The sequence below is a fragment of the Solea solea genome, unplaced genomic scaffold, assembly GCF_958295425.1.
Source record: "Solea solea unplaced genomic scaffold, fSolSol10.1 scaffold_37, whole genome shotgun sequence".
In the NCBI taxonomy this organism is placed as follows: domain Eukaryota; kingdom Metazoa; phylum Chordata; class Actinopteri; order Pleuronectiformes; family Soleidae; genus Solea; species Solea solea.
In genome coordinates this window covers 225,001-237,500 of record NW_026704163.1, presented here as the reverse complement: position 1 = coordinate 237,500, position 12,500 = coordinate 225,001, and the positions used below count along the sequence as shown (strand labels likewise).

General features: G+C 50.4%; 21 non-coding genes across 21 annotated transcripts; 5 read left to right on the top strand and 16 right to left on the bottom strand.

Annotated features, from left to right (window-relative positions):
- Window positions 1-68: 68 nt before the first annotated feature.
- On the bottom strand, window positions 69-183 carry LOC131454105 (U5 spliceosomal RNA). The gene has a single exon (XR_009238783.1). It is a non-coding gene; the product is annotated as a U5 spliceosomal RNA (small nuclear RNA).
- A 645-nt stretch (window positions 184-828) lies between these two features.
- On the bottom strand, window positions 829-992 carry LOC131454446 (U1 spliceosomal RNA). The gene has a single exon (XR_009239111.1). It is a non-coding gene; the product is annotated as a U1 spliceosomal RNA (small nuclear RNA).
- Window positions 993-1,394: 402 nt separating this feature from the next.
- On the top strand, window positions 1,395-1,513 carry LOC131454223 (5S ribosomal RNA). Its single transcript, XR_009238894.1, has one exon. It is a non-coding gene; the product is annotated as a 5S ribosomal RNA (ribosomal RNA).
- A 129-nt stretch (window positions 1,514-1,642) lies between these two features.
- On the bottom strand, window positions 1,643-1,835 carry LOC131454554 (U2 spliceosomal RNA). Its single transcript, XR_009239213.1, has one exon. It is a non-coding gene; the product is annotated as a U2 spliceosomal RNA (small nuclear RNA).
- A 1,003-nt stretch (window positions 1,836-2,838) lies between these two features.
- On the bottom strand, window positions 2,839-2,953 carry LOC131454102 (U5 spliceosomal RNA). Its single transcript, XR_009238781.1, has one exon. It is a non-coding gene; the product is annotated as a U5 spliceosomal RNA (small nuclear RNA).
- A 645-nt stretch (window positions 2,954-3,598) lies between these two features.
- On the bottom strand, window positions 3,599-3,762 carry LOC131454445 (U1 spliceosomal RNA). The gene has a single exon (XR_009239110.1). It is a non-coding gene; the product is annotated as a U1 spliceosomal RNA (small nuclear RNA).
- Window positions 3,763-4,164: 402 nt separating this feature from the next.
- LOC131454221 (5S ribosomal RNA) lies at window positions 4,165-4,283 on the top strand. The gene has a single exon (XR_009238893.1). It is a non-coding gene; the product is annotated as a 5S ribosomal RNA (ribosomal RNA).
- A 129-nt stretch (window positions 4,284-4,412) lies between these two features.
- Window positions 4,413-4,605, bottom strand: LOC131453862 (U2 spliceosomal RNA). The gene has a single exon (XR_009238554.1). It is a non-coding gene; the product is annotated as a U2 spliceosomal RNA (small nuclear RNA).
- Window positions 4,606-5,608: 1,003 nt separating this feature from the next.
- Window positions 5,609-5,723, bottom strand: LOC131454101 (U5 spliceosomal RNA). Its single transcript, XR_009238780.1, has one exon. It is a non-coding gene; the product is annotated as a U5 spliceosomal RNA (small nuclear RNA).
- A 645-nt stretch (window positions 5,724-6,368) lies between these two features.
- LOC131454459 (U1 spliceosomal RNA) lies at window positions 6,369-6,532 on the bottom strand. The gene has a single exon (XR_009239123.1). It is a non-coding gene; the product is annotated as a U1 spliceosomal RNA (small nuclear RNA).
- A 402-nt stretch (window positions 6,533-6,934) lies between these two features.
- LOC131453939 (5S ribosomal RNA) lies at window positions 6,935-7,053 on the top strand. The gene has a single exon (XR_009238626.1). It is a non-coding gene; the product is annotated as a 5S ribosomal RNA (ribosomal RNA).
- A 131-nt stretch (window positions 7,054-7,184) lies between these two features.
- Window positions 7,185-7,377, bottom strand: LOC131454552 (U2 spliceosomal RNA). The gene has a single exon (XR_009239211.1). It is a non-coding gene; the product is annotated as a U2 spliceosomal RNA (small nuclear RNA).
- Window positions 7,378-7,556: 179 nt separating this feature from the next.
- Window positions 7,557-7,669, bottom strand: LOC131453979 (U5 spliceosomal RNA). The gene has a single exon (XR_009238663.1). It is a non-coding gene; the product is annotated as a U5 spliceosomal RNA (small nuclear RNA).
- Window positions 7,670-8,295: 626 nt separating this feature from the next.
- Window positions 8,296-8,459, bottom strand: LOC131454262 (U1 spliceosomal RNA). Its single transcript, XR_009238933.1, has one exon. It is a non-coding gene; the product is annotated as a U1 spliceosomal RNA (small nuclear RNA).
- Window positions 8,460-8,861: 402 nt separating this feature from the next.
- Window positions 8,862-8,980, top strand: LOC131454193 (5S ribosomal RNA). Its single transcript, XR_009238867.1, has one exon. It is a non-coding gene; the product is annotated as a 5S ribosomal RNA (ribosomal RNA).
- Window positions 8,981-9,129: 149 nt separating this feature from the next.
- Window positions 9,130-9,322, bottom strand: LOC131453861 (U2 spliceosomal RNA). The gene has a single exon (XR_009238553.1). It is a non-coding gene; the product is annotated as a U2 spliceosomal RNA (small nuclear RNA).
- A 179-nt stretch (window positions 9,323-9,501) lies between these two features.
- Window positions 9,502-9,614, bottom strand: LOC131453977 (U5 spliceosomal RNA). Its single transcript, XR_009238662.1, has one exon. It is a non-coding gene; the product is annotated as a U5 spliceosomal RNA (small nuclear RNA).
- A 645-nt stretch (window positions 9,615-10,259) lies between these two features.
- Window positions 10,260-10,423, bottom strand: LOC131454444 (U1 spliceosomal RNA). Its single transcript, XR_009239109.1, has one exon. It is a non-coding gene; the product is annotated as a U1 spliceosomal RNA (small nuclear RNA).
- Window positions 10,424-10,825: 402 nt separating this feature from the next.
- Window positions 10,826-10,944, top strand: LOC131454220 (5S ribosomal RNA). The gene has a single exon (XR_009238892.1). It is a non-coding gene; the product is annotated as a 5S ribosomal RNA (ribosomal RNA).
- A 129-nt stretch (window positions 10,945-11,073) lies between these two features.
- On the bottom strand, window positions 11,074-11,266 carry LOC131454551 (U2 spliceosomal RNA). The gene has a single exon (XR_009239210.1). It is a non-coding gene; the product is annotated as a U2 spliceosomal RNA (small nuclear RNA).
- A 1,003-nt stretch (window positions 11,267-12,269) lies between these two features.
- LOC131454092 (U5 spliceosomal RNA) lies at window positions 12,270-12,384 on the bottom strand. The gene has a single exon (XR_009238771.1). It is a non-coding gene; the product is annotated as a U5 spliceosomal RNA (small nuclear RNA).
- Window positions 12,385-12,500: the final 116 nt, after the last annotated feature.

Genomic DNA, 12,500 nt, shown 5'->3' with positions numbered 1-12,500 from the left:
GGTTTCGTGTGCACATGAAGCTTCGAGAAATGAACCCTTTCTCGAACCAATTGGCTCAAGTGGTTCAATGCCTCATGAGGCTTCATCTCACCATCACTAACTTAAACTCTCGGACGTTCCTCTCCACGGAAGTCTTTAGTAAAAGGCGAAAGACTTGTGCATTTTGAAGAAAAACCAGAGTCGACATAGCCCCTCTCCTTGAGAGCAGCCAACGAGTCTATCCGCCGGAGTCACCACAGTCTCGGTCGGCCCGGCCGGCCACCTTGGGACAGCCTTTCTTCAACGTTTTTGGTTTGCCGGCCAATCAACCGCCCACATTTGACTGCATGTTTGGAAGCGCATTCTTACTGTTGGTTGTGTGCTGCAGTTTTCTATCAATCGCTGAGGCTGTGGCACATTCCTCGCTCCCGGGCACACCTCCAAGGTTTAGTGGTAGATGTGAGTGCATGAGCAGAGTAGCTCTGTGTCACACCGAGCAGTACAAACTGCCGGGCCGTTTCCCAGCTCCTCCGGGCTTCTGAAATGGTGAGCTGCTCCTGGCATCGCTTCAATATCAGGTCAATGTACAGGAGTGGACGGAACAAGCGCCAAAGTATTAACCCTTGGCATGATGGCCATGGATCCATCTCCAACAATCCAGTTCTCCTACAAAGAGCCGGGAAAGGGAGCATGACATTTCCTTAGAGCTAAAAGACAACACCCACAACCATCCCGTTCCCAGCAACTTGGAAAGACTGGGGATGTCGCTCTGCGAGCACGTGAGAAGCCTGGAGATGGGCACACAAGGCGGAACTTTGGGCGGCTGACCTTTGCTTACAACTACGTCATCGGGGGAGAGCGCGGACGCAGTACCCCACCAGCAAAAATTATGCAGTCAAGATTCCCACGTTTGGGGAATTTGCAGGGGTCAGCACAACCAGAGTGCAATGGCTGAGCCTCGCTCTGGGTGAACCACCTTCTTGATCATGGTGTCTCCCCTGCCAGGTAAGTATGAGGTGTACTTGCCCAGCACTGGGTGGCTGTTCCCAGACACAGCTCTTTGGCCGATGGTGCAGGAAATGGATAGTCCCAGAGCGCAATGCCTTGACTCAGGTGCTCGTTAATGCTGTGCTGTGTTCAACTTCAACCTCCAGCACACATTGGAGAGGAAACACTCGACCTTTTCACTGGCATACCTGGCTGTCATTTCCTATAGATTCAGCAACAACTGGACCTGACGGCACCAACAGCAGCTTACCCATCTCGGTGTAGCTTCCAAATACTGGAATAGAGTGTAGCAGGTAGTGGCGATAAAGGCTCAAGTGCAGTGTGTTCGGAAGGCTGACTTTTGAGCCCCTCCACGAGCAGGGGGCCTTGCCTGGTCTATAAAAGGAGTCTGTGTCACCTGCTCGTCGGCTTACGGCCACACCACCCTGAGCACGCCCGATCTCGTCTGATCTCGGAAGCTAAGCAGGGTCAGGCCTGGTTAGTACTTGGATGGGAGACTGCCTGGGAATACCAGGTGCTGTAAGCTTTTACACTGCAGCACGCTTTGACACTGCTGCTTCCTTACAAGAAACGTGGGCTTGCAATCACGTTGACGCACAGGCACACGTTAATGTCCTTCCAGTTTCAGCCTTGCTTTGGTTTTCACAGAAAAAAAGAACGGTGCACCGTTCCTGGTGGCACTGCAATACCAGGTCAATGCAAGGAGTGAAGAGAGCAAGCCCCAGGTTTCACCGCCCAATGCTCAAAAATGCATTTAATATTTAATCCCCATATAGAGGACATATCAGATATTAAACTGATAAGAACAGATACTACACTTGATCTTAGCCAAAAGGCCGAGAAGCGATGGCCCGCCAGTGTCTGGGGCCAACTCAAGATCTTGGTGCACAAGTTACTTGTTGTGGTGCCATGTTTCTGAAGTGCGCATAACAAAGGCTGCTGCCGATCACCTCCGCCCCCAGGTGATCTAAGTGCACCTCTGAGCCGTGACGGACAGCTGCTTGACATTTGACACACTCAAAGGGCGCAGCCATACAGCAAAGCCCACCAAAAATAACTTAAACTAGTGATGTGACGTTCCGTTTCGAGGCTTCGAAGCGTGTGCCGAGTAGGGGAGGGGGCGTTTCCGCGATGCGCGTATCGAGGCTTGCTTCATTTAGGGGAGGAGCCAAAAATGATGACGTCCGAAGCCTCGCTGCCCGGCTGTACCACGTGATTGCTTCGTGAAGTGGTTCAGATTTTGCGCGAGGTTTTACAGCTATATAGACCCCTCAGGCTCCATTCAAAATGTTTTTGAAGGAGAGTTGCGGTCAGTTGAGAGTTTGGATAGTTTGGAGAGTTTGGATACTACAGTTTGGATAGCGTTTATATAGTTTGGAGATAGTTTGGAGAGTTTAGGGAGAGAGGGAGAGAGAGAGATTTAGGAGAGTGAGGAGAGTAGGATAGGTGATATAGGATGGAGCCAGCGAGGCTCATCATTGTCCAAGTTACACAAGCATAATCTGTGCCCTTTTCCTAGTTCCACAAGCACTTTCATTGTCCTCTGCCTGATTACGCCGATGCCATTTTCAGAAAAAACATTGCACAACCTGCCATATTATGATATTACCATTTTGGGAAGATATACACACACAATACATTCAAACAATGTATTAAACAGAAATTATTTGGTCACACATTTTTTGTAATTCATAGTCATTTCTAACAGACACAACAATTCAATTCATCACACATTATGTGGTTCAGATACAGCTGCCTGTGATTATACACTTGGCCAGTAGGTGGTTTCGTGTGCACATGAAGCTTCGAGAAATGAACCCTTTCTCGAACCAATTGGCTCAAGTGGTTCAATGCCTCATGAGGCTTCATCTCACCATCACTAACTTAAACTCTCGGACGTTCCTCTCCACGGAAGTCTTTAGTAAAAGGCGAAAGACTTGTGCATTTTGAAGAAAAACCAGAGTCGACATAGACCCTCTCCTTGAGAGCAGCCAAGGAGTCTATCCGCCGGAGTCACCACGGTCTCGGTCGGCCCGGCCGGCCACCTTGGGACAGCCTTTCTTCAACGTTTTTGGTTTGCCGGCCAATCAACCGCCCACATTTGACTGCATGTTTGGAAGCGCATTCTTACTGTTGGTTGTGTGCTGCAGTTTTCTATCAATCGCTGAGGCTGTGGCACATTCCTCGCTCCCGGGCACACCTCCAAGGTTTAGTGGTAGATGTGAGTGCATGAGCAGAGTAGCTCTGTGTCACACCGAGCAGTACAAACTGCCGGGCCGTTTCCCAGCTCCTCCGGGCTTCTGAAATGGTGAGCTGCTCCTGGCATCGCTTCAATATCAGGTCAATGTACAGGAGTGGACGGAACAAGCGCCAAAGTATTAACCCTTGGCATGATGGCCATGGATCCATCTCCAACAATCCAGTTCTCCTACAAAGAGCCGGGAAAGGGAGCATGACATTTCCTTAGAGCTAAAAGACAACACCCACAACCATCCCGTTCCCAGCAACTTGGAAAGACTGGGGATGTCGCTCTGCGAGCACGTGAGAAGCCTGGAGATGGGCACACAAGGCGGAACTTTGGGCGGCTGACCTTTGCTTACAACTACGTCATCGGGGGAGAGCGCGGACGCAGTACCCCACCAGCAAAAATTATGCAGTCAAGATTCCCACGTTTGGGGAATTTGCAGGGGTCAGCACAACCAGAGTGCAATGGCTGAGCCTCGCTCTGGGTGAACCACCTTCTTGATCATGGTGTCTCCCCTGCCAGGTAAGTATGAGGTGTACTTGCCCAGCACTGGGTGGCTGTTCCCAGACACAGCTCTTTGGCCGATGGTGCAGGAAATGGATAGTCCCAGAGCGCAATGCCTTGACTCAGGTGCTCGTTAATGCTGTGCTGTGTTCAACTTCAACCTCCAGCACACATTGGAGAGGAAACACTCGACCTTTTCACTGGCATACCTGGCTGTCATTTCCTATAGATTCAGCAACAACTGGACCTGACGGCACCAACAGCAGCTTACCCATCTCGGTGTAGCTTCCAAATACTGGAATAGAGTGTAGCAGGTAGTGGCGATAAAGGCTCAAGTGCAGTGTGTTCGGAAGGCTGACTTTTGAGCCCCTCCACGAGCAGGGGGCCTTGCCTGGTCTATAAAAGGAGTCTGTGTCACCTGCTCGTCGGCTTACGGCCACACCACCCTGAGCACGCCCGATCTCGTCTGATCTCGGAAGCTAAGCAGGGTCAGGCCTGGTTAGTACTTGGATGGGAGACTGCCTGGGAATACCAGGTGCTGTAAGCTTTTACACTGCAGCACGCTTTGACACTGCTGCTTCCTTACAAGAAACGTGGGCTTGCAATCACGTTGACGCACAGGCACACGTTAATGTCCTTCCAGTTTCAGCCTTGCTTTGGTTTTCACAGAAAAAAAGAACGGTGCACCGTTCCTGGTGGCACTGCAATACCAGGTCAATGCAAGGAGTGAAGAGAGCAAGCCCCAGGTTTCACCGCCCAATGCTCAAAAATGCATTTAATATTTAATCCCCATATAGAGGACATATCAGATATTAAACTGATGAGAACAGATACTACACTTGATCTTAGCCAAAAGGCCGAGAAGCGATGGCCCGCCAGTGTCTGGGGCCAACTCAAGATCTTGGTGCACAAGTTACTTGTTGTGGTGCCATGTTTCTGAAGTGCGCATAACAAAGGCTGCTGCCGATCACCTCCGCCCCCAGGTGATCTAAGTGCACCTCTGAGCCGTGACGGACAGCTGCTTGACATTTGACACACTCAAAGGGCGCAGCCATACAGCAAAGCCCACCAAAAATAACTTAAACTAGTGATGTGACGTTCCGTTTCGAGGCTTCGAAGCGTGTGCCGAGTAGGGGAGGGGGCGTTTCCGCGATGCGCGTATCGAGGCTTGCTTCATTTAGGGGAGGAGCCAAAAATGATGACGTCCGAAGCCTCGCTGCCCGGCTGTACCACGTGATTGCTTCGTGAAGTGGTTCAGATTTTGCGCGAGGTTTTACAGCTATATAGACCCCTCAGGCTCCATTCAAAATGTTTTTGAAGGAGAGTTGCGGTCAGTTGAGAGTTTGGATAGTTTGGAGAGTTTGGATACTACAGTTTGGATAGCGTTTATATAGTTTGGAGATAGTTTGGAGAGTTTAGGGAGAGAGGGAGAGAGAGAGATTTAGGAGAGTGAGGAGAGTAGGATAGGTGATATAGGATGGAGCCAGCGAGGCTCATCATTGTCCAAGTTACACAAGCATAATCTGTGCCCTTTTCCTAGTTCCACAAGCACTTTCATTGTCCTCTGCCTGATTACGCCGATGCCATTTTCAGAAAAAACATTGCACAACCTGCCATATTATGATATTACCATTTTGGGAAGATATACACACACAATACATTCAAACAATGTATTAAACAGAAATTATTTGGTCACACATTTTTTGTAATTCATAGTCATTTCTAACAGACACAACAATTCAATTCATCACACATTATGTGGTTCAGATACAGCTGCCTGTGATTATACACTTGGCCAGTAGGTGGTTTCGTGTGCACATGAAGCTTCGAGAAATGAACCCTTTCTCGAACCAATTGGCTCAAGTGGTTCAATGCCTCATGAGGCTTCATCTCACCATCACTAACTTAAACTCTCGGACGTTCCTCTCCACGGAAGTCTTTAGTAAAAGGCGAAAGACTTGTGCATTTTGAAGAAAAACCAGAGTCGACATAGACCCTCTCCTTGAGAGCAGCCAAGGAGTCTATCCGCCGGAGTCACCACGGTCTCGGTCGGCCCGGCCGGCCACCTTGGGACAGCCTTTCTTCAACGTTTTTGGTTTGCCGGCCAATCAACCGCCCACATTTGACTGCATGTTTGGAAGCGCATTCTTACTGTTGGTTGTGTGCTGCAGTTTTCTATCAATCGCTGAGGCTGTGGCACATTCCTCGCTCCCGGGCACACCTCCAAGGTTTAGTGGTAGATGTGAGTGCATGAGCAGAGTAGCTCTGTGTCACACCGAGCAGTACAAACTGCCGGGCCGTTTCCCAGCTCCTCCGGGCTTCTGAAATGGTGAGCTGCTCCTGGCATCGCTTCAATATCAGGTCAATGTACAGGAGTGGACGGAACAAGCGCCAAAGTATTAACCCTTGGCATGATGGCCATGGATCCATCTCCAACAATCCAGTTCTCCTACAAAGAGCCGGGAAAGGGAGCATGACATTTCCTTAGAGCTAAAAGACAACACCCACAACCATCCCGTTCCCAGCAACTTGGAAAGACTGGGGATGTCGCTCTGCGAGCACGTGAGAAGCCTGGAGATGGGCACACAAGGCGGAACTTTGGGCGGCTGACCTTTGCTTACAACTACGTCATCGGGGGAGAGCGCGGACGCAGTACCCCACCAGCAAAAATTATGCAGTCAAGATTCCCACGTTTGGGGAATTTGCAGGGGTCAGCACAACCAGAGTACAATGGCTGAGCCTCGCTCTGGGTGAACCACCTTCTTGATCATGGTGTCTCCCCTGCCAGGTAAGTATGAGGTGTACTTGCCCAGCACTGGGTGGCTGTTCCCAGACACAGCTCTTTGGCCGATGGTGCAGGAAATGGATAGTCCCAGAGCGCAATGCCTTGACTCAGGTGCTCGTTAATGCTGTGCTGTGTTCAACTTCAACCTCCAGCACACATTGGAGAGGAAACACTCGACCTTTTCACTGGCATACCTGGCTGTCATTTCCTATAGATTCAGCAACAACTGGACCTGACGGCACCAACAGCAGCTTACCCATCTTGGTGTAGCTTCCAAATACTGGAATAGAGTGTAGCAGGTAGTGGCGATAAAGGCTCAAGTGCAGTGTGTTCGGAAGGCTGACTTTTGAGCCCCTCCACGAGCAGGGGGCCTTGCCTGGTCTATAAAAGGAGTCTGTGTCACCTGCCCGTCGGCTTACGGCCACACCACCCTGAGCACGCCCGATCTCGTCTGATCTCGGAAGCTAAGCAGGGTCGGGCCTGGTTAGTACTTGGATGGGAGACTGCCTGGGAATACCAGGTGCTGTAAGCTTTTACACTGCAGCACGCTTTGACACTGCTGCTTCCTTACAAGAAACGTGGGCTTGCAATTACGTTGACGCACGGGCACACGTTAATGTCCTTCCAGTTTCAGCCTTGCTTTGGTTTTCACAGAAAAAAAGAGAACGGTGCACCGTTCCTGGTGGCACTGCAATACCAGGTCAATGCAAGGAGTGAAGAGAGCAAGCCCCAGGTTTCACCGCCCAATGCTCAAAAATGCATTTAATATTTAATCCCCATATAGAGGACATATCAGATATTAAACTGATAAGAACAGATACTACACTTGATCTTAGCCAAAAGGCCGAGAAGCGATGGCCCGCCAGTGTCTTGGGCCAACTCAAGATCTTGGCGCACAAGTTACTTGTTGTGGTGCCATGTTTCTGAAGTGCGCATAACAAAGGCTGCTGCCGATCACCTCCGCCCCCAGGTGATCTAAGCGCACCTCTGAGCCGTGACGGACAGCTGCTTGACATTTGACACACTCAAAGGGCGCAGCCATACAGCAAAGCCCACCAAAAATAACTTAAACTCTCGGACGTTCCTCTCCACGGAAGTCTTTAGTAAAAGGCGAAAGACTTGTGCATTTTGAAGAAAAACCAGAGTCGACATAGCCCCTCTCCTTGAGAGCAGCCAAGGAGTCTATCCGCCGGAGTCACCACAGTCTCGGTCGGCCCGGCCGACCACCTTGGGACAGCCTTTCTTCAACGTTTTTGGTTTGCCGGCCAATCAACCGCCCACATTTGACTGCATGTTTGGAAGCGCATTCTTACTGTTGGTTGTGTGCTGCAGTTTTCTATCAATCGCTGAGGCTGTGGCACACCTCCAAGGTTTAGTGGTAGATGTGAGTGCATGAGCAAAGCAGCTCTGTGTCACACCGAGCAGTACAAACTGCCGGGCCGTTTCCCAGCTCCTCCGGGCTTCTGAAATGGTGAGCTGCTCCTGGCATCGCTTCAATATCAGGTCAATGTACAGGAGTGGATGGAACAAGCGCCAAAGTATTAACCCTTGGCATGATGGCCATGGATCCATCTCCAACAATCCAGTTCTCCTACAAAGAGCCGGTAAAGGGAGCATGACATTTCCTTAGAGCTAAAAGACAACACCCACAACCATCCCATTCCCAGCAACTTGGAAAGACAGGGGATGTCGCTCTGCGAGCACGTGAGAAGCCTGGAGATGGGCACACAAGGCGGAACTTTGGGCGGCTGACCTTTGCTTACAACTACGTCATCAGGGGAGAGCGCGGACGCAGTACCCCACCAGCAAAAATTATGCAGTCAAGATTCCCACGTTTGGGGAATTTGCAGGGGTCAGCACAACCAGAGTGCAATGGCTGAGCCTCGCCCTGGGTGAACCACCTTCTTGATCATGGTGTCTCCCCTGCCAGGTAAGTATGAGGTGCACTTGCCCAGCACTGGGTGGCGGTTCCCAGACACAGCTCTTTGGCCGATGGTGCAGGAAATGGATAGTCCCAGAGTCCAATGCCTTGACTCAGGTGCTCGTTAATGCTGTGCTGTGTTCAACTTCAACCTCCAGCACACATTGGAGAGGAAACACTCGACCTTTTCACTGGCATACCTGGCTGTCATTTCCTATAGATTCAGCAACAACTGGACCTGACGGCACCAACAGCAGCTTACCCATCTCGGTGTAGCTTCCAAATACTGGAATAGAGTGTAGCAGGTAGTGGCGATAAAGGCTCAAGTGCAGTGTGTTCGGAAGGCTGACTTTTGAGCCCCTCCACGAGCAGGGGGCCTTGCCTGGTCTATAAAAGGAGTCTGTGTCACCTGCCCGTCGGCTTACGGCCACACCACCCTGAGCACGCCCGATCTCGTCTGATCTCGGAAGCTAAGCAGGGTAGGGCCTGGTTAGTACTTGGATGGGAGACTGCCTGGGAATACCAGGTGCTGTAAGCTTTTACACTGCAGCACACTTTTACACTGCAGCACGCTTTGACACTGCTGCTTCCTTACAAGAAACGTGGGCTTGCAATTACGTTGACGCACGGGCACACGTTAATGTCCTTCCAGTTTCAGCCTTGCTTTGGTTTTCACAGAAAAAAAGAGAACGGTGCACCGTTCCTGGTGGCACTGCAATACCAGGTCAATGCAAGGAGTGAAGAGAGCAAGCCCCAGGTTTCACCGCCCAATGCTCAAAAATGCATTTAATATTTAATCCCCATATAGAGGACATATCAGATATTAAACTGATAAGGACAGATACTACACTTGATCTTAGCCAAAAGGCTGAGAAGCGATGGCCCGCCAGTGTCTGGGGCCAACTCAAGATCTTGGCACACAAGTTACTTGTTGTGGTGCCATGTTTCTGAAGTGCGCATAACAAAGGCTGCTGCCGATCACCTCCGCCCCCAGGTGATCTAAGTGCACCTCTGAGCGGTGACGGACAGCTGCTTGACATTTGACACACTCAAAGGGCGCAGCCATACAGCAAAGCCCACCAAAAATAACTTAAACTCTCGGACGTTCCTCTCCACGGAAGTCTTTAGTAAAAGGCGAAAGACTTGTGCATTTTGAAGAAAAACCAGAGTCGACATAGACCCTCACCTTGAGAGCAGCCAAGGAGTCTATCCGCCGGAGTCACCACAGTCTCGGTCGGCCCGGCCGGCCACCTTGGGACAGCCTTTCTTCAACGTTTTTGGTTTGCCGGCCAATCAACCGCCCACATTTGACTGCATGTTTGGAAGCGCATTCTTACTGTTGGTTGTGTGCTGCAGTTTTCTATCAATCGCTGAGGCTGTGGCACATTCCTCGCTCCCGGGCACACCTCCAAGGTTTAGTGGTAGATGTGAGTGCATGAGCAAAGCAGCTCTGTGTCACACCGAGCAGTACAAACTGCCGGGCCGTTTCCCAGCTCCTCCGGGCTTCTGAAATGGTGAGCTGCTCCTGGCATGGCTTCAATATCAGGTCAATGTACAGGAGTGGACGGAACAAGCGCCAAAGTATTAACCCTTGGCATGATGGCCATGGATCCATCTCCAACAATCCAGTTCTCCTACAAAGAGCCGGGAAAGGGAGCATGACATTTCCTTAGAGCTAAAAGACAACACCCACAACCATCCCGTTCCCAGCAACTTGGAAAGACTGGGGATGTCGCTCTGCGAGCACGTGAGAAGCCTGGAGATGGGCACACAAGGCGGAACTTTGGGCGGCTGACCTTTGCTTACAACTACGTCATCGGGGGAGAGCGCGGACGCAGTACCCCACCAGCAAAAATTATGCAGTCAAGATTCCCACGTTTGGGGAATTTGCAGGGGTCAGCACAACCAGAGTGCAATGGCTGAGCCTCGCTCTGGGTGAACCACCTTCTTGATCATGGTGTCTCCCCTGCCAGGTAAGTATGAGGTGTACTTGCCCAGCACTGGGTGGCTGTTCCCAGACACAGCTCTTTGGCCGATGGTGCAGGAAATGGATAGTCCCAGAGCGCAATGCCTTGACTCAGGTGCTCGTTAATGCTGTGCTGTGTTCAACTTCAACCTCCAGCACACATTGGAGAGGAAACACTCGACCTTTTCACTGGCATACCTGGCTGTCATTTCCTATAGATTCAGCAACAACTGGACCTGACGGCACCAACAGCAGCTTACCCATCTCGGTGTAGCTTCCAAATACTGGAATAGAGTGTAGCAGGTAGTGGCGATAAAGGCTCAAGTGCAGTGTGTTCGGAAGGCTGACTTTTGAGCCCCTCCACGAGCAGGGGGCCTTGCCTGGTCTATAAAAGGAGTCTGTGTCACCTGCTCGTCGGCTTACGGCCACACCACCCTGAGCACGCCCGATCTCGTCTGATCTCGGAAGCTAAGCAGGGTCAGGCCTGGTTAGTACTTGGATGGGAGACTGCCTGGGAATACCAGGTGCTGTAAGCTTTTACACTGCAGCACGCTTTGACACTGCTGCTTCCTTACAAGAAACGTGGGCTTGCAATCACGTTGACGCACAGGCACACGTTAATGTCCTTCCAGTTTCAGCCTTGCTTTGGTTTTCACAGAAAAAAAGAACGGTGCACCGTTCCTGGTGGCACTGCAATACCAGGTCAATGCAAGGAGTGAAGAGAGCAAGCCCCAGGTTTCACCGCCCAATGCTCAAAAATGCATTTAATATTTAATCCCCATATAGAGGACATATCAGATATTAAACTGATAAGAACAGATACTACACTTGATCTTAGCCAAAAGGCCGAGAAGCGATGGCCCGCCAGTGTCTGGGGCCAACTCAAGATCTTGGTGCACAAGTTACTTGTTGTGGTGCCATGTTTCTGAAGTGCGCATAACAAAGGCTGCTGCCGATCACCTCCGCCCCCAGGTGATCTAAGTGCACCTCTGAGCCGTGACGGACAGCTGCTTGACATTTGACACACTCAAAGGGCGCAGCCATACAGCAAAGCCCACCAAAAATAACTTAAACTAGTGATGTGACGTTCCGTTTCGAGGCTTCGAAGCGTGTGCCGAGTAGGGGAGGGGGCGTTTCCGCGATGCGCGTATCGAGGCTTGCTTCATTTAGGGGAGGAGCCAAAAATGATGACGTCCGAAGCCTCGCTGCCCGGCTGTACCACGTGATTGCTTCGTGAAGTGGTTCAGATTTTGCGCGAGGTTTTACAGCTATATAGACCCCTCAGGCTCCATTCAAAATGTTTTTGAAGGAGAGTTGCGGTCAGTTGAGAGTTTGGATAGTTTGGAGAGTTTGGATACTACAGTTTGGATAGCGTTTATATAGTTTGGAGATAGTTTGGAGAGTTTAGGGAGAGAGGGAGAGAGAGAGATTTAGGAGAGTGAGGAGAGTAGGATAGGTGATATAGGATGGAGCCAGCGAGGCTCATCATTGTCCAAGTTACACAAGCATAATCTGTGCCCTTTTCCTAGTTCCACAAGCACTTTCATTGTCCTCTGCCTGATTACGCCGATGCCATTTTCAGAAAAAACATTGCACAACCTGCCATATTATGATATTACCATTTTGGGAAGATATACACACACAATACATTCAAACAATGTATTAAACAGAAATTATTTGGTCACACATTTTTTGTAATTCATAGTCATTTCTAACAGACACAACAATTCAATTCATCACACATTATGTGGTTCAGATACAGCTGCCTGTGATTATACACTTGGCCAGTAGGTGGTTTCGTGTGCACATGAAGCTTCGAGAAATGAACCCTTTCTCAAACCAATTGGCTCAAGTGGTTCAATGCCTCATGAGGCTTCATCTCACCATCACTAACTTAAACTCTCGGACGTTCCTCTCCACGGAAGTCTTTAGTAAAAGGCGAAAGACTTGTGCATTTTGAAGAAAAACCAGAGTCGACATAGACCCTCTCCTTGAGAGCAGCCAAGGAGTCTATCCGCCGGAGTCACCACGGTCTCGGTCGGCCCGGCCGGCCACCTTGGGACAGCCTTTCTTCAACGTTTTTGGTTTGCCG